At 48.4% G+C, this 23,389-nt stretch overlaps 1 protein-coding gene across 9 annotated transcripts in view; it reads left to right on the plus strand.

Annotated features, from left to right (window-relative positions):
* Positions 1–23,389, plus strand: part of FAM135B (family with sequence similarity 135 member B) — a 412,048-nt gene that overhangs the window by 60,659 nt on the left and 328,000 nt on the right. For 6 of the 9 annotated variants that reach the window (XM_033934533.1, XM_033934535.1, XM_033934541.1 and 3 more), the window contains one exon: positions 10,499–10,580. The exons of 2 other annotated variants lie outside the window; for them this stretch is intronic. The gene's annotated coding sequence lies outside the window, so the exon portion shown is untranslated. Of the gene's footprint in view, positions 1–10,444; positions 10,581–23,389 lie in introns of all 9 variants that reach the window. One more of the 9 variants, XM_033934537.1, reaches the window with a different exon arrangement.

Raw genomic sequence — 23,389 nt, forward strand, 5'->3', positions numbered from 1 at the left:
TGCGCCTCGCTCACCGTGTCCTTGAAAAAGGACCAGGCTTGTTCTACCGTCTGCCATTTTTGGGAAGTGTTCCTAAGTTTCTTCTTTACCATTCCCCTCATTGCTTCGTAGTTACCCTTCCTGAAGTTAAAAGTTGTCGCTATGGTTCTCTTTCCTTTCAGTATTCCTACTTCCATCTTGAACTTGATCATATTATGATCGCTGTTTCCCAACGGTCCCACTACTTCCACTTCATTTGCAGGTCCCTTTAGCCCATTTAGGATTAGATCCAGAGTGGCATTTCCTCTTGTCGGTTCTCTAACAAGCTGTTCCATGAAGCAATCTTGTACAGCCTTCAGAAATTCTGTCTCCCTAGCGCATCTTGAGCTTCCGAGACTCCAGTCTATCCCGGGGTAGTTGAAGTCTCCCATAATAACCGTGTTACCGCCTTTGCATTCTCGCTTCATCTCGGCTTCCATTTCTTCATCGATGTCTCCGGTTTGTCCGGGTGGACGATAGTATAGGCCTATCTTTATTTCAGGCCCTTTCCTTCCTGGTATTTTAACCCATAGTGATTCTAGCTTGTTGGTAGTCTCCGCTGTGTCCATTCTTGTCGATTGTATGCTTTCTTTTATGTATAGTGCTATCCCACCGCCTTTCTGTCCTGACCTGTCCTGGCGATAGAGCTTGTACCCCGGCAGTGCTGTATCCCATTTGCTTTCCTCATTCCACCATGTTTCAGAGATTCCAATGATGTCTATGTCCTCCGCAATGATCATGGCTTCTAATTCCCCCATTTTGTTTCTTAGGCTCCTTGCATTAGTATATATGCAATTTAGCTCCTGGAATTTTGCTGCCTTTAATTCCTTTCCCTGTGCTTCGGTCTTTAGATACTTCTCTTTGGCTACAATCTTTCTAACCTTCTCTTCTTGGTTAGTCGACTCCTGTAATTTGTCCAGTGTTTCTTCCCAGCCTTTTTTCCCCTCAGTATCTTCACGGGATACCTTTTTCCGAAACATCGACGCTTGGTCGACTGTCGGCTTTCCCCTTCTTCTTAGTTTAAAGCCTGTTCTATTCCTCTCTTGACATTGTTTGCTAGAAGTCTAGTTCCCGCTGTGCTCAGGTGCAGTCCATCTCTTCTGTAGAGCTTGCTTTTGCCCCAGAACGTCGTCCAGTTCCTCACGAAGTGGAATCCTTCTTCCTCACACCATCTCCTCATCCACGCATTTATTGATTGTAGTTCATCCTGCCTTTTCACATCTGCCCTCGGTACTGGTAGGATCTCTGAGAATGCTATCTTCTGGGTCCTCCATTTAAACCGTCTGCGTCCTATCAACCATGTTATGCTCCTAAACCATCTTCTGCTTCAAGACCTCAACAGAAGAAGCAAAAACAGCAGAGGTCTCAGAAACTTCAACAGTCTGCTCCTGCTAAATCTGCTCAGTCTTTTTGACCACTTGAGAGCATAGTTTCAATCCAGTTGTCTCTGCCTCTCTCTCAACCCATTGGAGGCCACCTACAACTTTATTCTCATCGTTAGGAGTTAATTACATCCGACCTCTGGGTTCTCAACATCGTTTGAGAAGAGTACTCCCTTCATTTTCTCACCATACCGCCAGATCATCCTCCAAGAGAGTCTGTTTCCAATCTCCATCGGTCCTCCCTTCTTCAGAATATCGAGAATTTACTTCTCAGTGCCATTGAGAGGTTCCTCCAGAACAAGAGTTTTAAGAAAATGTTGAAGAAACACCTCTTCTGTAAGATGAAAAATATGGGACTTCATTTATAGTTTTTTGATGTGAGGCGCTGGTAGCGTCTTTGTAATTTTAGGAGGCTTTACATTATCAATATTATGTTTTATTGATGTTTGATTTGTTATACTGTTTGTGTAGTACTCTATTTTGACCCGCCTTGGGAATGCGGGGGTATAAATAAATAAATACAAATACAAATGCAGGGTTTTACTCTCATTACTTTCTCATCACCAATAAGTCTTTGACTTATATTGGATCTCAGAGCTCTCAACAAATTTCTGATCAAAGAAAAATGTTATCACTAGTAATGTTGTATCCTCTAATGAATCACGATTAGCTGTGCTCTCTAGACTTAAGAGGCCTTTCCTTAGCAAAGCAGCAGATGAATCCAGAGACAAGTGGGAATAGCTCACATCGACCAGCAGGTGGAGATAGAGAAACTGATTAACAGTTGGCCTTATAGCCTGGTATTCCTTCTGTCTATTCAGTTTGCTCTATCTCCCAGCAGGGGAAAGTCGCTATTCCAATAGCTCCTGGATTTTGGCTGGAAATTTCAATTGCTCCTGTTGGGATTTTCTCTTCAGTGAGCTTACCATTAATGCTATTTCTCCTGTTGAGATTGTTCTCTTCAGTGAGACAGGGGTGTCCGGCTGAAGGGTGCCGGCTTTAGAGGTTACACTTGGGCCCTCCCTTGTCCCTGCCTCACCCTCCCTCCATTGATAGAGGGTCAGTTTGAGTCCCTATATGGGTGTATTTTTTCTTCTTTCCCATCCAAAAAAAAAAAAAAAGGGACTCCACAACTCCAGCGCTGCATTTTTTGCCCCGCTAGGGCGGAGCTGCCGGCGTTTCCAGGCATCTAATAGCCTTGTTCAATGAGTTGTGAGTATGTGTACATTCTGTTTAGTTTTGTGGCGTGCTCTTATTTTAATCGGATTTCATGTGCGGTGCAGTTTCAGTTGTTCGGGGGTCGCTTCGGGGGCCTACCACGCGAATGCGGGAGCCAGTTCCGTCCCGCGCATGTGTTTGTAAAACTTCTGTTTTTTTCCTTAACTCTGGTGCTGCGGCATTGCTAGTTCCTGGGGAGTGTTTTTCTTAGCGCTGCCGTGACCCATGAGGAACGACAGATTTGGGCAGCTCCCGGGGTGGCCTCGGGGAGTTGAGAACGGCTCTGGGGGCATTATGCAGTGGCGGGACCGGAACCGAGTCATGCCGGAACGCGAGTGGCGCGTGCTTGTTCTCCGCTGCGGTGGAGACACGGGCGCATTTCATACTTTCCCTGCCCGGGGAGTATTTCACAAGGGTGCGCCGAAACTGCAGGCTTCTATATTTGCCCCAGCTTTGCGCTCCGAGGCTGTATCAGCATGGTTCTCGGGGCCGGCCTGTGTTGGGGCGAAAGAGTCGCGCGCTTAAGCGTCCTGCCTCACGTTGCTCGAGGGGTTCATGTGAAGCGGCTGTTTTTTCCTTGCGTCCCTCAGTTTTCCTTTGTGGGCTGTGTACTGCGGTTTGAGCTGAGTGCTTCAGGTCTGTTTTTTACAGCCCTATTCGGGAGCCGGCTGGTCTTACCGCGAACAGGCCACGCGCTTGCCGCGACGTTATATATGTTTGGTTCTGCAGCTGACAGTTTAGTCAGACACGTCGGCCCTGTTATGACCGGCTTTGTTCCGGTTTGCGGGGTTCATTGATGGCTGTGAAAGTTCCAGGGATGTCTCTTGCCGAGAGGCAGCTAGTTGTTCTTCGGGCGGTCCAGTTTTGTCCCTATGCCCTCGCACCAGTGGTTCTGCCATAAGTTTGGCCGTCTACGCTTAGTGGGGGCAACGTCATGGGTTGGCTGTGGCACGGGGCGGTAGGTGACCAGAGAGTGCCCATATTTCTTTCAGGTGGTGCGGTGCCTCATATAATAATAAATTAAAAAAAAAAAAAAAACACGGTTTTTTACAGCCTATTCTGAGAGGCTAGGTAGGACCAGAGCTGGAGGATTGGGAGCTGCTATTGCTCAATAAGTAAAAGCCCTGTGCTCCTCTTCCAGAGATCATGGGTTCAGATCCCAACCAGCTCCCCAGCACATATTATAATTGTGGCATTCTACCTTGCAGGTGCACCTTGATGATCTCACAATGAGATCACCATTTAAGTATGTCGGTATTACGAGTTGGGACTCTCTTGGGACCTGATAGTCTTTGGACTGGTCACCTGTTGGAAAGGGGGGCAGTGGTGTCCTTTTTATTCTTCCATGAGATTCGGCTACTTTCCTTCCTACCCATCTGCTTGTTTCAGATGTATTCCAGACAGTCTCTTTGTCGGTCTGTTGCTGATTTCTTTCTCTGAGCTTCTCTTCTTCAGTTAGTTGAATGTGCCTTCACATTTCCTATAAGCTCTTTTCTCCTCTTCTATGAGTGGGCATGTCAGGGTAGGTTCCTCACGGTAAGGTGGAATGCGTTTCTCCCCGGTGTCGGTGATGGGTTGCTGTATGCACCTTGATTTGGGGTTTCCCCTAAGAGAATGTCGTTCTTCTTAAAGTTCCTCCATTGCTCATCCTGCCATTTACTGACTTTTTTGCACTGCATTCTTTGCGAATCCGAAACCCTTCCAGGGCCTTGGCGGGCTTTCTCATGGGGGAGTAGTCTCTATCCTTCAACGGCAGGGACTGTGTGTTTTTTCTTAAATTTACTTGTCCCTTTGCCTCCTCCTCAGGTTTTCTGTTCGTTCATGGAGTCCCCATGTTTTGGGGTTCTCTTTAATTGCTTTCCGCGTCCTCGGGACGGGTCTAGTAGTTCTGGAGAATCCGATACCTACATGGTGGCCATGACGGGGGCATGGGGCAGACTAGATACCATTCTGCTAACGTAGTTCTCAGAGTTCCACTTTTCGGCTGCCTACCTGGGAGTCGATTTCCTTTTTTTTCTATAAACTCCGATTCAGCTCTAAGTTTGCCTGCCTCTCTTAGAGCAGCGCTTTTGGTTTTGGCACTTGCCATTTCATCTAGCTGTAGCTTCACGAACGCTTAGTGGAGGTGGGCGATGGTACCGTTTTGGTGCTTCCAGGCGATTCATCCAATTTCTGCTAGTCTGCCTGTTGTCTCGGATGACTTCCTGACATTTGTCTGAAGCAAGAAGGGTGGTTTTCCTTTCCTCAGTTCTTTATACATGCAGCTGGGCATATTGGAGACACGGGTGTTTCTGCCGGAAACTTAGGTGTAAGATCTCAGTTTCAGATTGGCATTCTTCTCCACTTCCCAGGGCGATGAACAAGGGATTCTGTATAGTTTCTATGATCCTTAGTGCTGACTACACTGGGGATTTCGGCTTGCTTGTCCCTTCTTTCGCTACAGCAGTCGTTTTTTTGTGCTGGTGGTTTCTGGTATCTCCATTATTTGGATGGCTCCCCATGCATCTCTAGGTTTGTTTTAGTGGCTCGGCGCGATTCTCTTTTCAAGACATGCCTGGGTCTTTGCTGAACTAGCTTTTGACCACCGCCCATCCCGGACGGTCGGGGTGAGGAGACTCGGTGGCTTCCGTCCGCAGCTATAGGGGTCAGGTCTTTGGAGGCAGCTCAGTAATGGTTCTTTCTTCTACTCTTGAACAGGGTCAGGCTACTTTGCTGGAGCCTCAGATCTTTCCTCAAGAAGGCCGCTGGGGGTCCTTTTGGATCAGTATTTGGATGGGAGTATTTCTCTACAGCTTGGGCAGTATGTGTTGTATTCAGTTGGCAGGCGACATTGTTCGACTTCCATTGGGTGCACTGTCATCTTCAGATTCTGTTGGCTAATCCTTTCATGCATCTGGATAAGAGTTTAGATAGACTCTCCATGATATCTGAGCATAGACCATTTCTTGTTTGGTACAGAGTAAGGTATACTCTGGAGAGTGGGCATGTCAGTACTTCTAATATCTTCTCCATTCGGGATATTGAGTTTTGGGGCCCTGGCGTTCTTGCTATGTTTGCGAACATGAGATCACTTGGGTCTAGTTCGCATGGCCTCGTCTCTCGTTTCTAGGCTTCCTTGCTTATCCGGCGGACCCAGGGAGTGGCAGTTATAGGGGGTTGATGCGTGGCTCCTTTATCGCCTCTGCCATCTCTTTTTCAATATTACCCTCTGCCTGATCATGGCTTGGTTTGGCCATCTCGAGCTCGACTGCTGGGCGCGGGTTTGTAGATTCTCTGGATTAGTGGCACCATCCTTGTTAGACGTATTTGTTGAGTATTTAGACAGCTGGGATACAGATATGTCCGGGTATCTCTGTCGTTGCTCACCTGGGGACCACTCAACATGGATATTAGTACTACTGTAGTATTCAGACCTAGCTTTTTGGAGGTCTTGGCTGCCTTGTACTGGTTAGGCATAGCACGTTATTTCTGCGCTTATCTGGGTGCTACGGACTACTACTGTGGTTTCTACTTCCTTTTGGAGGTTTTTAGTTTCCTTTCTTGGGTACTTCTTATCGTTTGGACCACTCCAGAGTTCCTTTTTTGACACAAGTGTATTGCCTAGGGCTGAGCGTTCAATACCCTTCAGCTTCTAGAGCCTTTCGTGGCTTGTTACAAGGACGGAGTAGGTTACTCTTCGTTTCCTTCTCAGCTTTATGTGGTTCAGTTCCTAAACAGAGTGCGGTATGTTTGGGTACCTCATGGAAAGCCCGGTTGGGAGTACATTCTTCACGTATTTCTTCACAGTTTACCGAATGCTGTATTTCATCCTTATCTTTTAGGATTCCAAAGGGCTGTGCTGTTGAACAGGGTGTTCTTGTGGCCATGGCTTCAGCTCTGCAATCTTCTATGTTGCAGTCCTTGTTCACCGGGGATTCCTATTTCTGATTTCCAAAATATAGGGTATCAGTTCGGATGGTACCACTATATCTTTCTAAGAGGGTGTCCTCCTTTCTTTGATGTCATGCTCGCTTTTCCTTCCTTCCTTCCTCCTTCCTGGGAGGGAATATTGGGAGCAGTGCTTTTATTCACTATTTTTTTTTTTTGGATACGTAGGATGCGTTCTCCGCGACCTCGGTTCTAACAACTGTTTGTGGGATATATCTCCTTTTGATATTCTTCAAGGGACGCCTCAGGCGTATAGCGGCGTCCGTTGCCTACTTCGCTCAGTGGGTCCAGGAGGACATTCTTTATGCTTGCAGGCTGGCGGAGGAGCGGGTGGCGATTGAACTTCAGGACCGTTCCGCTGGAACGCTAACTACTTCTTGGGCTCAGCCCAGAGGTTTTTTCCCCTTGGAGGAGATTTGTCGCACGGCTAACTGGTCTTCCGAGAGTACCTTTTCTCCACGTCTCTGCATGGATGTGCGAGCACATACGATATGAGTTTTTTGGATGCTTCGGTGGTTGCGGAGGCGGCGTTTGCTTCCCACCCAGATTGAGAATTGCTTTGCTACATCCCACTTGTCTCTGGATTCATCTGCTGCTTTGCTAAGGAAGGTAAAATTATGTTCTTACCTGTTAATTTTCTTTCCTTTAGAAGCAGCAGATGAATCCAGAGCCCCACCCCTTCGATAATATTCCTGTCGCCGGGTTAGGTTGCACCTTTTCGGTTGAGTTATGGTTGGTAGTTGTATTCTAAGATTTATGGATTGTTCAGTAGCTACGGGAAAGAAGTTTTTTTTTCTGGATGCTCATTCTCTTGTTCTGGATGCTTGGGCAAGGAGCATAACTGAATAGACAGAAGGAATACCAGGCTATAAGGCCAACTGTTAATCAGTTTCTCTATCTCCACCTGCTGGTCGATGTGAGCTATTCCCACTTGTCTCTGGATTCATCTGCTGCTTCTAAAGGAAAGAAAATTAACAGGTAAGAACATAATTTTACCACACTCGCATTCCAATTCATCCTGCTTCCAGGAAGTACCTCAGGTTTCAAGTGGCGCAATTCCACTACCGATACAAGGTTCTACCTTTTGGCCTGGCATCTTCTCCCAGAGTCTTTACCAAGTGCCTGGTAATAGTGTCAGTGGCCTTGAGATCTCAGGGCCTTCAAGTCTCCCTATCTGGATGACTGGCTCATCAAGGATCTCTCTCTCATCAAAATATGCTGTCAGTGACGCACCGGATGGTGTTTTTTCTTCAAAGTTTGGGATTTGAAATTAACTTCCCCAAATCTCAACTTCAGCCATCTTAGCAACTCCAATTCATTGGAGCTCTCCTAGACACAACTCAACTTGTGGCGTTCCTTCCTCAACAATGTCAAGACGCCCTTGTTCAACTCTGCTATCAAGTTGTCCAGCTCCAGTCTCTGTTGTCAAGACACATGATGGTTCGCCTAGGCCACATGGCTTCCATGGTCATGTGACTCCATTTGCCAGACTCCACCTAAGAATCCTTCAATGGACTCTGACTTCTCAATGGTCACAGGCTCTGGATCCTCTCTCCGAACATATTACAGTGACCTCATCTCTTCGACAGTCACTACAGTGGTGGATGCAATCTTCCAATCTTTCCAGACTTTTGATTTTTCATATGCCTCTCCTTCAGAAAGTTCTCACTATGGATTCATTAATCTATGCTTGGGCTCATCTGGATGGCCTCCAGAGACCGACGCCATCATATAAATCCATTGGAACTCGGAGCAATTTTCAATGCTTTTCAGCATCTCATACAAGATCAAATTCTCCTTGTTCGGATGGACAATCAAGTAGCAATGTATTATGTAAACAAGCAGGGAGGAACAGGGTCTCTCCTTCTCTGTCAAGAGGCTCAAAATATTTGGAATTGGGCAATTCCTCGCAACATCTTTCTCAAAGTAGTTTACATTCAGGGGAAAAAGAATTCTCTGGCAGACAAGCTCGGTCGCATTCTTCAACCACACGAAAGGGCCTTGAATTCAACAACTCTCCATTCCATTTTCTCCCAGTGGGGGACACCGCAAGTAGATCTCTTTGCGTCTCCCCACAATAACAAGCTTCCCCGCTTTTGCTTCTGGCTCTACTCACCTCATCACCTAGAAGCAGACAATTTTCTCCTGGATTGGACGAACAAGTTCCTTTATGTGTTTCCACCTTTTCCTCATGTTTTCAGGTCACTTGTCAAGCTCAAGCAGGAGTCTGCCACCATGATTCTGATAGCAACTTGGTCGCCCAGACAATCATGGTTTTCCTTCTACTTCAACTCAGTACCAAGGAGCCAATCTCTGTAAAAAAAAAATTTCATCTCTTCTTACGCAGAGTCAAGGTTTTCTTCTGCATCCCAACCTTCAGTCTCTACACCTGACAATTTGGTACCTCTCGGGCTGAGTTCTGCTGATCTTTACCTCTCTCAACCTTGTTCATCTAATCTTAGAAGCCTTCAGAAAACCATTCACTCAACAATGTTATTACCAAAAGCGGACAAAGTTCTCTTCGTGGTGCCTTCTTAATCATGAACAAACAAAATCCATCTTGGTTTCTCAAATCTTGGATAATCTTCTCCATTTGTCTGATTCTGGACTCAAATCTGCATCTATTAGAGTTCATCTCAGCGCAATCACAGCCTTTCATCAGTCAGTGGATGGTAAACCTCTCACTGCCCATCCTCTTATTTCCAGGTTCATGAAAGGACATTTCAATGTCAAACAACCTCTCAAACACCTCCAGTGGTATGGGATCTTAATGTGGTTCTTGCTAAGTTGATGAAGCCTCCATTTGAACCAATATCTACGGCTCATCTCAAAATTTCTTACTTGTAAAGTTGTCTTTCTCAACTCCCTCACTTCTGCCAGAAGAGTGAGCGAACTTCAAGCATTGGTAGTAGATCCACCATTTACAGTGTTCCACCATGACAAGGTGGTGCTTCGCACTCATCCAAAGTTCTTACCAAAGGTTGTCGCTGAATTTCATCTCAATCAATTGTGCTTCCAGTATTTTTTCCAAAGCCTCATTCTCATCCTGGAGAGACGGCTCTTCATACTTTGGACTACAAATGAGTATTAGCTTACTATTTGCAAAGGACTAAATTGCATAGATCGTCTCCCCAGCTTTTCATCTCTTTTGATCCTAACAAGTTGGGGCATCCTGTTTCTAAGAGAACAATATCCAACTGACTGGCTGCATGCATTTCGTTCTGTTATGCTCAGGCTGGGCTGCAACTGGAGAGTCAGGTCACAGCTCATAAAGTTCAAGCAATGGCAGCTTCAGTAGCTTTTCTCTAGTCCACACCTATAGAGGAAATCTGCAAGGCTGCCACTTGGTACTCAGTTCATACATTCACCTCACATTACTGTCTGGAATCTTTTTCCAGACAGGATGGGCACTTCGGCCAAACAGTGTTACAAAATTTATTTTCCTAAAAAAAGACCAACACTCCCACCATCCTATTCTGGTTAGTTTGGAGGTCACCCATATGTGAGAATATGCTGCCTGCTTGTCCTGGGATAAAGCACAGTACCGTAACAGGTGTTATCCAGGGACAGCAGGCAGATATTCTCACAACCCACCCACCTCCCCTGCTTGGCTTCTTAGCTGGCTATCTGAACTGAGGAGCTGCGTGCCTACATTGGGCGGGAAGGCACTCGTGCATGCGCGGTGTGGTCGGTCACAAACTTTCTAAAGTTCTTAAAGTGGCGATGCACTTGGGACCTTCCATGCCAGGGCTCCGCGGATGAAGTCACCCACATGTGAGAATATCTGCCTGCTGTTCCCTGGATAAAACCTGTTATGGTAAGTAACTGTGCTTTTGCTGCAAGCTGCCCTCAATATCATATTGCTTTCTCTAACTAAAACATGTATGCTTTGTCTTCAGTCCTTGAAAGTGCATGAACAATAGTTCTGGTAATAGTCCTGTATCATCTTGTAGATATGGAATTTGCTGCGGCTTCCTTTATTTTGATGGACTGATTTGGGATGCGTTGGCAAAGTGTGAAACACTACAGGTTGCTGTAAGTAATCAATGCTTGAAATCTTAATTTACTTGCTTTCTCTAATCATATATGTATAAAATCAATCATGATACATTATAAAATATATTTTTCTGTCAGTTTAACAAGTATGCAAAACATGATCATGGAATTCTTGGGACAAACCGAATTGTGTGTGTGTGTGTTGGGGGAAGGTGTTGGTGGATATACTGTATATGTACATATTTCTATTTATTTATGTGTTAGGATTTATTTACCACCTTTTTGAAGAAATCCATCCAAATAGCAATGTCTGTGCATGTGTTGGTATGTATCTGTGTATATGCTTGTATGTACTGTAAATGAGTTTACTTTCTTTGAGCATGATCAGGAGATGAGAGGAAGACAGTTTTAGAGGGTATATTTCCTTAACCATTATCGCTGGGTTTTACCAAATGGTAGAGGTTTCTATAAAGAACCGGTGAGGTAAGTGCTTTGAGGCTCATAGAATTCCTATAAATGTCAAAGAATTTACCTCATCATCCTGTTGTAGAAACCTCTACCGCCATTAAGTAAAAGGAGCCCTTTGTTAACAATGAATCAGTGTTGGAACTGTTTCTTTCATAGAAATGTATTGCTGTAATTTTTGGAGGGGGTTCATTTGTCATAATATTTTGCTTTCTTGCTTAGATTCACTGGGTTCATATGGGGTAGTGATTCAATGGTTTCAAGGGTTTCTAAATCTCATACTTACCATGTTTTCTTTGGGGAAACCCTGTCTAACTCTTAGCAAAATCTTTGCGAAGTTCCACAGGAGTCTCCTTTTTCCCCAATGCTTTTCAATGTCTATTTCTGCTTTCTGGGTTTGAGGTTGGCTATTTCTGAGATTAATATGTACAGCTATGCAGACAACATTACCATGGTATTTCTTATCCCTGGTCTGCCCTCTAATGAAGTTGGGAAATTTGAAAACATTTTGAAGATTGTTAAGCAGTGGATAGATGATTTCAGATAAAAACTTAACCCTGATAAGATCAGATTTTTCTTTGCTACCCCTTCTCAAGGATTTGAGGAAAATAATTGGATGGGAGGGATTTCTTTCCCTCATAGTCCCTCAATTAAGATACTGAATAGACATTTAACTGTGGAAGAACAAGTGGGTGCTGTTGTGCACAAGGGTTTTGCCATGCTTTAGAAAGTTCACTCTCTCTGTTCTTATTTTGAAATGTATTCCTTTCAGGTATTATCAAAACTAAAGAAAATTCTCACTAATTCTAAATTAATAATGACATTTTTTTTAAAATGTGAAGTACCGTATATGCTCAAATATAAACCGAGATTTTGGGGCCCAAAAATTGGCCCAAAAATGGGGGTCCCAGTTTATATTCGGGTCACTGCCCCCTCCCAGATTTTTTTTAAGACCGCTGCTGTCGCCGCCTCTCCAAGTTCCTGCCCAGTAAGGATGCCTTTCAGTACCGAGCAGCAGCACCAAATCGCACTCCTGCACGTGTAGCTCAGCGCCGGAAGGAACTCGCGACAGCTGGTTAGCAGCAGAGCAGGAACTTGGAAAGTTCGCTTCTGCCCGCTGCACCTCCACCGCGGATCGCTAAGATGAGGTACTGTATAATGATAGGGCAGGGAGGGAGGCGGGGACAGAGCCTGGGAGGAAGGGAGGGAGGGTGCAGAGTCCAGGGAAAGGAAGGAAGGGTGCTGGGTGCAGAGTCTGACGGGAGGGGGAAGGAAGGAAGGAAGGGTGCTGAGTGAAGTGCCTGACAGGGGGGGAAGGGTGCTGGGTGCAGAGCCTGACAGGTGAGGGGAGGATGGAAGGATGCTGGGTGCAGAGCCTGACAGGGGAGGGGAGGATGGAAGAGTGCTGGGTGCAGAGCCTGACAGGGGAGGGGAGGATGGAAGGGTGCTGGGCGTAGAACCTGAGAGGGGAGGGGAGGAAGGAAGGGAGCTGGGTGCAGAGTCTGACGGGGCAGGACAGTTGAATATTAAGCTGCCCAACTTAAATTTGAGGCAACCATTTTTCCTCCTTTTTTTGGGGAAAAGGGGGTCTCGACTTATATTTGGATCGACGTTTATATTCGAGTATATACGGTACTCAGTATGCTACACCAGCCAGGCAAACAGCAGTTTAGTCAGAACATCATATCACCATATCAACCAAGAAAATAAAGAAAAATGACTTATTTCAGACAGGTATTAACACAGGTGATGATCGGTCAAATGGTAGGAGAAGACCAAAAGACAAATTTTGACACCAACCCAGGTTATAAATCTCCTCTGAGGGTGTAATCATTGTACTGAACCAACTCCCCAAGAAGTCCAAGAAATATCCTGTCCTGGGAGAACTCCACTTCTGCCAATGTTGTGCTTCAGAAACTTCCAGAGTCCATGTTCTGGGTCCATGACGGTTTTCTTGGAGCCACCAAATCTGCACTCTGCATCAACTCCATTTGCACTTCTATGAACACAGCAGGTGCAGATAATTTTACACCAACTGATAAACAGGGAGACCTAATGTTTAAGGCTGCTAACAGCTAAACTTTAGAAACCCACAGCACTGATGATATTAATCCTTTTGCAGGCAGTCATGTGAAATATACACCTCCTTTACACCAGTATTTCTCAACACGCGGTACGCATACCCTTGGGGGTACACGGGCCGCTTGTTGGAAGTACACGGCATGGCTGCAGTGAATAATATTCCCTGCCTGCCCGTCCATTGAAGCCACACTGCTACCTCTGGGGATCCCTCCTTGCTGCCTGCCCTACCCGCTGAAGCTGTTGCCTGGAATCCCTGCCCGTCCCCCCTTCTCCCTCCCAAAACTGACCCACAGGGCTTCCCTGCGATTTTGGAGAGAACATCGGAGGAAAGCTTTCCGGGTCAGCGGGGTGGAGAGGTTCCCAGTTACCTCCTTGCCGCACTCTCTCCTTCAGCCTTCGGTGGCTTGTTGGGACGTTCACACGCTGCATGTAGCTGACCCAGAAACCTTCTCTCCAATGTCAGAGCTGACATCAGAAAGAAAGGTTTGTGGATCAGCCACGTTCAGCATGTGAATCGCTGCTGGCTGCATGTCCCCCCCCAACAAGCTGCTGAAGGCAGTACTGGGCAGAGCTTTGGATTCTTGCCCAGAAATAGCTAAGAAGAAGAAAAAAAATTAAATTGAATCAGGTTAGGCAGACTGGATGGACCATTTGGGTCTTTATCTGCTGTTATCTACTATGTTACTATGAGTGAGTATGGCTCGAACAAGTAAGGGGACACGATCTTTATCCCAGGACAAGCAGGCATAATATTCTCACATGTGGGTAACGTCATCTACGGAGCCCCGATGCGGAAGCATTTTCAAGCAAACTTGATTGAAGATTTAAGTTTGCTCTGCTGCTCCACGCATGCGTGCCTTCCTGCTCCACTAGGGGGTGCATCCCCTCGTGGTCTCCAGTTCAAAATTTTCCGCGAGCCTAGAAGCCGTGTTTTTCAGGCTCTGCCCCAACTGCCTACTAGCACCGCGATTTTTTCTTGTTTTTTCACGATTAAGTCGCTGTGCGTGAATTCTTTACCTTTTTATTTGATTCCTGCTTCGTTTTCGACGACCCGGAGGCTTCCGTGGCCGCGTGGCTAATCGAGCCGCGGCTACTTTCGATTTAATGTCCCGGCCTTTGACCGGCTTTAAAAAGTGCACCCGGTGCGAGCGGCTTCTTTCTCTCACAGATCCGCATCGCCGGTGCATCCTCTGTCTGGGGGCGGCTCATCCAACCGACTCCTGCCCCCAGTGCGCTAATTTCCAAAACCGGGCCCTCCGCCGAAGAAAAGCCCGCATGGCGGACCTCTTCACCCCGGACCAACCCTCCACCTCGGCCTCGAGGTCGGCCCCGGCCTCGGCCCCGGCCTTGACCTCGGCCCCGGATACCTCGGCATCGCCTCGAGACTCGACCCCGAAGTCCTCGGGACAACAGAAAGCCTCGGCCCCGGGTAAGTCCCCTCTTCCCTCTTCAGGTTCTGTAACAACGAAGAAGCCAGCCTCGGGGACAACGTCAACGCATGGCGGAAGCCCCATGCTTATAGCCCCGACTAAGCCCTCCAAGCCTTCGGGCCGTGCCTCCACCACACGGGAATACTCTGATACGAGGTCGCCCCTTGTGGAGTGCACCGAGGCAGTGGACATGCCTTCGATGCTGTCCGTGCCCGTCTTCCAGGACCTACTCCGAGCGATGATCACGTCGGAGCTGTCCGCTGCAATGGCCCAGTTTCAATCGGCCTCGACCTCGAATGTGCCAGACCAGCCTGAGCCTCGCACCGAACAACCTCGAGGAAAGGTGCGCAATCCTCGCCGCATCCCATCCTCCTCGGACTCCTCGCCGAGGCGCCCGAGACGTTCCCCCTCCGCAGACCGCCGAGGGGCAAAACGTCGGGCTAAAACGACAGAAACCTCGAACCGCCGTGCCTCCAAGAAGGCCCGAGGTCCACCAACTCTACGAGGCCGTTCTCCCACCCTCTAAGGGTGGCTGAGTTATCACTCTCCAACCCGCGCATCCTCCGAACTCCCCCTCGGATGTATTCTCCGAGGGAGTCCGGATCGAGGTCACCAATCCGACATCGATCGGTACCCCTAACCCCGGCATCGTCTCCGAGGGGCTCCTCGAGACGCCGAAGATCGACAACCCCGGAACACTCTCACAGTGCTTCCCCAGCCTCGGAACATGGATCAGAGCATGAACCTCGATACTCGAGGGAAGCCTCCCCATCCTTCTCCACCCGACGAAGGTCTCGTTCCCCGACCCCGCACGGGGCCCCGGGGACATCTCGCCCATCCTTCACTCGCTTTGTCCAAGACATGGGCCACGCATTGGACTTAGACCTCCAGTCCGACTCCAGATACTCTAAGGAGTACCTGGGGGAGCTGGATATGCCATCAATGCCCAGAGAGTCCCTTCGCTTACCACCTAACCCGGTACTCCAACAGGCCTTCTTCAGGAACCTGGAGACCCCCTACATGGTCACGGCCGTACCCTCCAAAATGGAGGCCAAGTACCGCACAGTACCTTACCCGGGATTCGAGCAACCACAGCTCTCCCACCAATCGCTGCTAGTAGAATCCTCCTTGAAAAAGGCTCACCCGTCCCGAGTCTCAGCAGCGGTCCCCCCAGGCCGAGAAGGCCGAACCCTGGACAAGTTCGGCAGGAGACTATACCAAAACGCAATGATGGCCTCTAGGGTGCAAAGCTACACTTTCACCTTCACATCCTACCTCAAACACCTCATTGGACTATTGAGAGCCTTTGAGACTGACCTACCGGCCTCCCGGCAAGGAACGTTCGGCCTGCTTTTAGAGTCCCTCTCCAACCTGCGCCTTCATCTTTTCCACGCGGCCTACGATGGCTTCGAACTCTCCTCCAGAGAAGCAGCCTTCGCTATCGCCATGCGCCGACTAGCTTGGCTGCGCCTGGTCGACATGGACCCCAACTTACAGGACCGTTTGGCTAACCTCCCCTGCGTGGGAAAGGAATTGTTCGATGACACTATCGAGGCGGCTACAAAACACCTCTCCGAACATGAACGCTCGTTTGCCTCCCTTGTCCGGCAAAAGCCCAAACCGCCAGCGTCCAGGCCGTATAGGGCCCCTCCGCGCCGCTACCCACAAAAGTCCACCCCTGTCTTCTCGCGGCCCCCACCCAGGCGTCTGCAAGCCCACCACAGGGCCATGCCCAAGTCCCAACCGCCTGTGACCACCAAACCATCCCCGTCTTTTTGACGGGACACGCGGAAGGGGGCGGGCCCCCTCCGCCATAGTCCCAGGCCTCCTTCCCATCGGGGGTCGACTCAAAGCCTTTTACCCTCGCTGGGAACAAATCACGTCGGACGCATGGGTCCTTGGCGTGATCTCATCAGGGTACTCTCTCAACTTTCGGGCCATTCCCCCGGACAACCCCCCAAGGAATTGCCCTCCCAACCGGACTCAGCTATCCCTACTCCTCTCCGAAGCTCGAGACCTGCTTCGCCTGAGAGCAGTGGAGAAGGTTCCCCCTGACCAACGGGGGAAGGGCTTCTACTCCCGTTACTTCCTGGTACCGAAAAAAACGGGAGACCTACGCCCAATACTAGACTTGAGACGCCTCAACAAATTCCTGGTACGGGAAAAATTTCGGATGCTCTCACTACCGACACTTTACCCCCTGATCGACGAGGGCGACTGGCTCTGCTCCCTCGATCTCAAGGAGGCGAACACACATGTCCCAGTGCACCCCGCTCACCGCAAGTTCTTGCGTTTCCAGGTAGGGGACTGGCACCTACAATACCGAGTCCTCCCCTTCGGACTAGCATCATCACCTCGGGTCTTCACCAAGTGCCTCGTGGTGGTAGCAGCAACCTTGCGTTCCCAGGGCCTCCAGGTATTCCCCTACCTGGACGACTGGCTAATCAAAGCCCCGTCCAGGGAAGGGGTTATCTCAGCGACCCAACAGACTATTACCTACCTACAAAGTCTGGGGTTCTAAATAAACTTCCCAAAATCTCAACTACGCCCCTCGCAGTCCTTGCAGTTCATCGGGGCCACGCTGGACACGGTTCGCCTCCGTTCCTTCCTCCCCCCTCCGCGCCTGGAGGTGTTAGTAAGTCTGAGCCGAAGGATCTCCCTCCTGACCTCGGTACCAGCTCGACAGATGATGACCCTCCTGGGCCACATGGCCTCCACCGTCCATGTCACACCCTTCGCCCGCCTCCATCTGAGAATCCCTCAGTGGACCCTGGCGTCTCAATGGCGTCAAGACTGGGACCCGATCGACCGCCCCGTGACAGTGACTCCTTCATTGCAACGATCGCTCCGCTGGTGGGCCGACTCTTCAAATCTTTCCAAAGGTTTGCTCTTCCTCACCCCACCCCACAGCAAGGTACTCACCACGGACTCGTCGGAGTACGCTTGGGGAGCCCATCTGGACGGCCTACGCACCCAAGGAATGTGGTCAGCACAAGACCGTCGCTGCCACATCAACGTACTAGAACTTCGGGCCATCTATCTCGCAGCTGTAGCCTTCCAACATCTGCTCCACGACCGAGTGGTTCTCATCCGAACCGACAACCAGGTAGCGATGTACTACGTAAACAAACAAGGGGGGACAGGGTCTTGGTCCCTTTGTCGGGAAGCCCTGCGCCTCTGGAAATGGGCAATCTCCAACAACACCTTCCTTCGAGCGGTGTACATACAAGGAGAACAAAACTGCCTGGCGGACACTCAGCCGCCTCCTCCAGCCACACGAGTGGTCACTACACTCTCAGACCCTACGAGGGGTGTTCGAACAGTGGGGGACACCTCAAATAGACCTGTTCGCGTCCCCTCACAACCACAAGCTGCCTCTCTTCTGCTCCCGGATATACTCCCCGGACAGGCTCGAGGCCGACGCCTTCCTCCTCGACTGGGAGGGAAGGTTCCTGTACGCGTTCCCGCCGTTTCCTCTGATACTGCGGACGCTTGTCCACCTGAAAACAGTACAAGCCACCCTGATCCTGATTGCCTCTCGCTGGCCACGCCAGCCGTGGTTTTCCCTTCTACTTCAACTCAGTGTCAGAGATCCACTGCCTCTGCCTCTGTTTCCCTCTCTACTGTCACAGGGTCAGGGTTCACTGTTACATCCAAATCTTCAATCTCTTCATCTGAATGCTTGGTTTCTCTCCCCCTGACTGCTCTCCCCGTGTCTCAATCAGTCAAGGAGATATTGGAGGCCTCTAGAAAAACCTCGACGAGAACCTGCTACTCCCAAAAGTGGACCAGATTCTCAACCTGGTGCTCCTCCCATAGCCAGGACCCGGTGTCGGTCCCCGTCCCCCTGGTCCTTGACTATCTACTTCAACTATCTCATTCCGGCCTAAAGATCAACTCCATTCGAGTACACCTCAGTGCAATTGCGGCCTTTCATCAGCCCCTGGAAGGGAAAGCCCTCTCGCTCCATCCCTTAGTCACTCGCTTCATGAAGGGTCTGCTGAACGTCCACCCCCTCTCAAACCTCCTCCGGTGGTTTGGGACCTTAACATGGTTCTGGCTCAACTGATGAAACCTCCATTTGAGCCACTAGACAAATGCCATCCAAAATTCCTCACTTGGAAGGTAATTTTCCTACTCGCGCTCACGTCCGCACGGCGGGTTAGTGAGCTACAAGCTCTGGTAGCGGACCCACCCTTCACGGTATTCCATCACGACAAGGTGGTACTCCGCACCCATCCAAAGTTCCTACCTAAAGTAGTGTCTGATTTCCATCTCAATCAGTCCATCGTCTTACCCGTGTTTTTTCCAAAGCCCCACTCTCACCCCGGAGAAGTGGCGCTCCACACTCTTGACTGCAAAAGAGCGTTGGCCTTTTACCTCCAACGCACTCAGCCACACCGGAAAGTCCCACAACTGTTTCTGTCCTTCGACCCAAACCGGTTAGGCCACCCAGTTTCCAAACGCACCTTGTCCAACTGGTTGGCCGATTGCATCTCCTTTTGCAACGCTCAGGCTGGTCTCGCGCTGCATGGTCGAGTAACGGGACACAAAGTCCGAGCGATGGCAGCCTCCGTAGCGTTCCTCAGGTCCACACCTATTGAGGAAATCTGCAAGGCTGCCACGTGGTCTTCGGTTCATACCTTCACCTCCCACTACTGTCTGGACTCCCTGTCCAGAAGCGATGGCCGGTTCGGCCAATCGGTATTGCGAAATCTATTTGCTTAAATTGCCAACTTCCCTCCATCCCTCTTCAGTAAGCTTGGAGGTCACCCACATGTGAGAATATCATGCCTGCTTGTCCTGGGATAAAGCACAGTTACTTACCGTAACAGGTGTTATCCAGGGACAGCAGGCATATATTCTCACAACCCGCCCACCTCCCCGAGGTTGGCTTCTTGGCTAGTTAACTGAACTGGAGACCACGAGGGGATGCACCCCCTAGTGGAGCAGGAAGGCACGCATGCGTGGAGCAGCAGAGCAAACTTAAATCTTCAATCAAGTTTGCTTGAAAATGCTTCCGCATCGGGGCTCCGAAGATGACGTCACCCACATGTGAGAATATATGCCTGCTGTCCCTGGATAACACCTGTTACGGTAAGTAACTGTGCTTTCTGGAACAAAGGGAGAATGAAGGGGGAGAGCATTGGAGGGGCAAGTTTCTGGGACAACGGCTGGGAGGGGGAGGGGCCACAAACTTGACTCGGAAGGAAGGGAGGTGGCATGAACACGGGACACAGAAAGGAGGGAGGAAGGGGGAACTAACTTGGGATACAGTAAGGAGGGAAATAGAAAGAGAGAATTGTTGGATATGAGTGTGTGAATGAGAGGGAAAGAGATGGTGGCACATGGGGAAAGGAAGGAAGAAAGGAAAATTGGGCATAGCGAGAGGAGAGAGAGATGCATGGGGAAGAGAAGGATGAGAGGGAGAAATGCTGGATATGGAGAGGGAACAGAAGGAAAGATTGAAGGGGATTGCAAGGGGGAGGAATGTTGGACATAGTGATGGAGAGAGAGATGTGGCATTGGTCTGGAGAGGGGTAATAGAAGGAACATAAGAATAGCTTTACTGGGTCAGACCAATGGTCCATCAAGCCCAATAGCCCGTTCTCATGGTGGCCAATCCAGGTCACTAGTATCTAGTCAAAACCCAAGGAGTAGCAATATAGCACAGTTACTTACCGTTATCCAGGGACAGCAGGCAGATATTCTCACTGATGGGTGATGGTCACCGACGGAGCCCCGGTACTGACTACTTTAAGAACTTGGAAAGTTCTTGATGCCCGCACCGCGCATGTGGACATGAAAGAAACACTGTTAAGGGAGAATCGGTACCAATGGATATAATGCCGGTACCAAGGGTCAACCCTCTTGAAATGAACAAAGCCATTATCAAGGCACACAGCACCACCGGAGCAGATGGGAAAGGACACCGGTACTGATGGTCCATGACCGGTACTGATGGTGTCGTTCTCAAACAGAAAGAAAAGGGCACCGGTACCGTTTATCCATGACTGGTACCATGATATGAGTGCCCAGGAAAGCAAAAAAGACACTGGTACCGTTGGTCCATGACCGACGTTGACGGTGCCAGTGACAAGCAGAGAGAAAAAGACACTGGTATCGTTGGTCCATGTCTGTAACTGAAGGCCATGACTGATACCCAGAGTAGAAAGAAAATAGCTCCGGCACCCATGGCCCATTACCGGTAACATCGGTGTCGCTCTCGGAGGAGAAAGAAAATACACAGGTATCCATGGTCCCCGACCGGTACCATTGGTGTCATTTCACAGCAGGAAGAAAAGAACCCTTGGTCGACGACCGGTTACCATAGGGGTGGCTTTAAAATAGAAGAAAAGAACACCAGTACCTTTGTCTCATGATTGGTACCATCGGTGTCGCTCCACGCTTCCAAGATGAACATGCCCATATCAAGACAATCATCGACATTGAAGCGGAGCCTGATAGAGGGCTGGAAAAAAGTCGACAGGACTTGACTCACTGTTACAATGACCAAAGTCGGCAGGGTTTTACTCACTGCTATAAAGAAGTATAAAGGAGAAAACCAACTTACCCAACTTAACCAACTTACATCACAGGCGGTGCGGACCGGAGAAGCAGTGCCGGAAGAACGCCAGCTACCAGAGCAGTGGTGTTGTCTGGGGCCCAATTGCTTGTACACGATTCCTGGTACCTGATTACTGGTGTCGACTGGTGCCGGATTCCTGGCAGTGTCGACGAGAACCTGCTTCTGAAGAAGATACATGAAAATACGCTGAAGAGGAAAAAAGCAAGGGAAGAAAAAAACCGGCAAGGCCGAGGTCCTGATATGGCTAAGATAACAGAAGGATGTCGGTGAAGACAAGTTCCACCACAAAACAACCGCGTGGAGGAAGAGTGGGCAGGAAAACCCAGCCCGGGACAAGAGCCATGCAGAGGAGAGAAAAGAAAATGGCGATCCATAAGGCTCCACAAGGCCAAACCGATCACGGGAAAGAAAAAATAAAGTTTAATTGTTCTTTTATTATTATTTTTCTTTTTTTTAGCATGACTTAGTAAAGAAATAAAAGAAGAAACTGACAAAAAGTCAGGAAAACGCGAGAGCGGAAGGCAGCAAATGAAAAAATTTTCAACAACCGTTGAAAACGCGACTTCTTAGCTCCGCAGAAACTGAGGGACCGCGTGCCTACATCAGGCGGGAAGGCACTCGCGCTTGCGTGGTGTAGGCGTCGAGAACTTTCCAAGTTCTTAAAGTGGTCCGTACTGGGGCTCCATCAGTGACGTCACCCATCAGTGAGAATATGCTGCCTGCTTGCCCTGGGATAATCCATGCTACCGATCCAGGGCAAGCAGTAGCTTTCCCCCATGTCTTTCTCAATAACAGACTATGGACTTTTACTCCAGGAAATTGTCTAAACTAGTGTTGTTCAACCGCCGGACTGTAGAAATTTCCTACCGGTCCACAGGGCCGGCACGTGCATTGGGCCCAAGACGTTATGATTGATAGAACAAACGGACTGTATTGTGACTTGATTGACAGGACATGTTGACCAATTAGCTCCAGGGGACGTTCGAAAACCGAATGCCGACCTATGTTGCGGACCATTAGGCGTTGAGCTGACTGGTAACTGGCTGATACAGAGGGATTACAGTGCGGATGGGAATTGGAGAGAAGAGGAGAGGATTGTAAACAAGGAAGTGGTGTGGTGAGCACGGCCTTTGAAACTTGGGCAGCGCGTTGTAGGAGGATTGCCGCTATAGTACTTGTGGGTTTCCTACTCAAGTTAGTTTATACTTTTTATGTAGGAAGGCGGTTAATAGATCCCAAAATAGACATTTTCCAAGAATTTGAAATGGTGAGAAGAAATAGAATGATGGTAGGAAAGTAAACATTATTTGCTACAGAAATGGCAATAGAAGGAGACAGAATGATATGATTTGATTTTCTTGACTAACTTGAAGCTGATGTTCCTGTGCTGGCCCTGGGTCATTTTGTCTCTGGTTAACTTGCATTTCCTGTCTGGTGGTAAGATACAATATATTTTGCTGCATGGAGGGAGGGAGGCAACAAAGGTAGGGAGAATGACTTTATTTTTTAATTTAGTGATTGAATAGTGTCAATTTTGAGAATTTACATCTGCTTTATGTATTTTGCACTGTTCAGGAAGAAATGCATTTGTTTCTTTTTCTTTGGGGTTGTACAACATACAGAGTCTTGAATCTTAGGGTTTGTTTGTATATATATTAGTACTTTTAGTTTTTGATCCTGTATTTGCATAGGGGTTATCTGTGTTCTGGTAGGAATGAATGTTGAGAAGCATACTTTGTGTAGTTTAATTTTGTGGTTAACCATTATATGGTGTTAATAAGATTATATTGTGTGTATATATGAAAAATGAATGGAAAAAATAATGTTACAATTAGTACTATTATCAACAAACCACCTGAAAATAATAATGGAAACGATAGAAAAATGGATGTCAAGTCATAAACTGAAACTGAACTCGGAAAAAACTAAATTCCTACTATTAGAGAAGGAAAAAAACCCATCATGCACAGAACTGGAATTAAACACAATCAAGTACCCAATGCAAAGCACACTCAAGATCCTAGGAATTCAACTAGACAGAAATTGCACAATGCAGACCCAAATCCACAAAATCATCCAAAGAGCATTCTTCACAATGCGTAATCTACGAAAAATAAGAAAATTCTTCATCAAGGATCAATACAAGATAGTAGTACAATCCCTAGTACTAAGCATAGTAGATTACTGCAACAGCCTTTACCTATCATGCCCAAACTACATGATAAAACAATTACAGACAGTTCAGAACACAGCCCTCAGACTCATCTACTCCCTCAGCAAAT

Source organism: Geotrypetes seraphini, chromosome 2, assembly GCF_902459505.1.
Source record: "Geotrypetes seraphini chromosome 2, aGeoSer1.1, whole genome shotgun sequence".
Taxonomy (NCBI): Eukaryota; Metazoa; Chordata; class Amphibia; order Gymnophiona; family Dermophiidae; genus Geotrypetes; species Geotrypetes seraphini.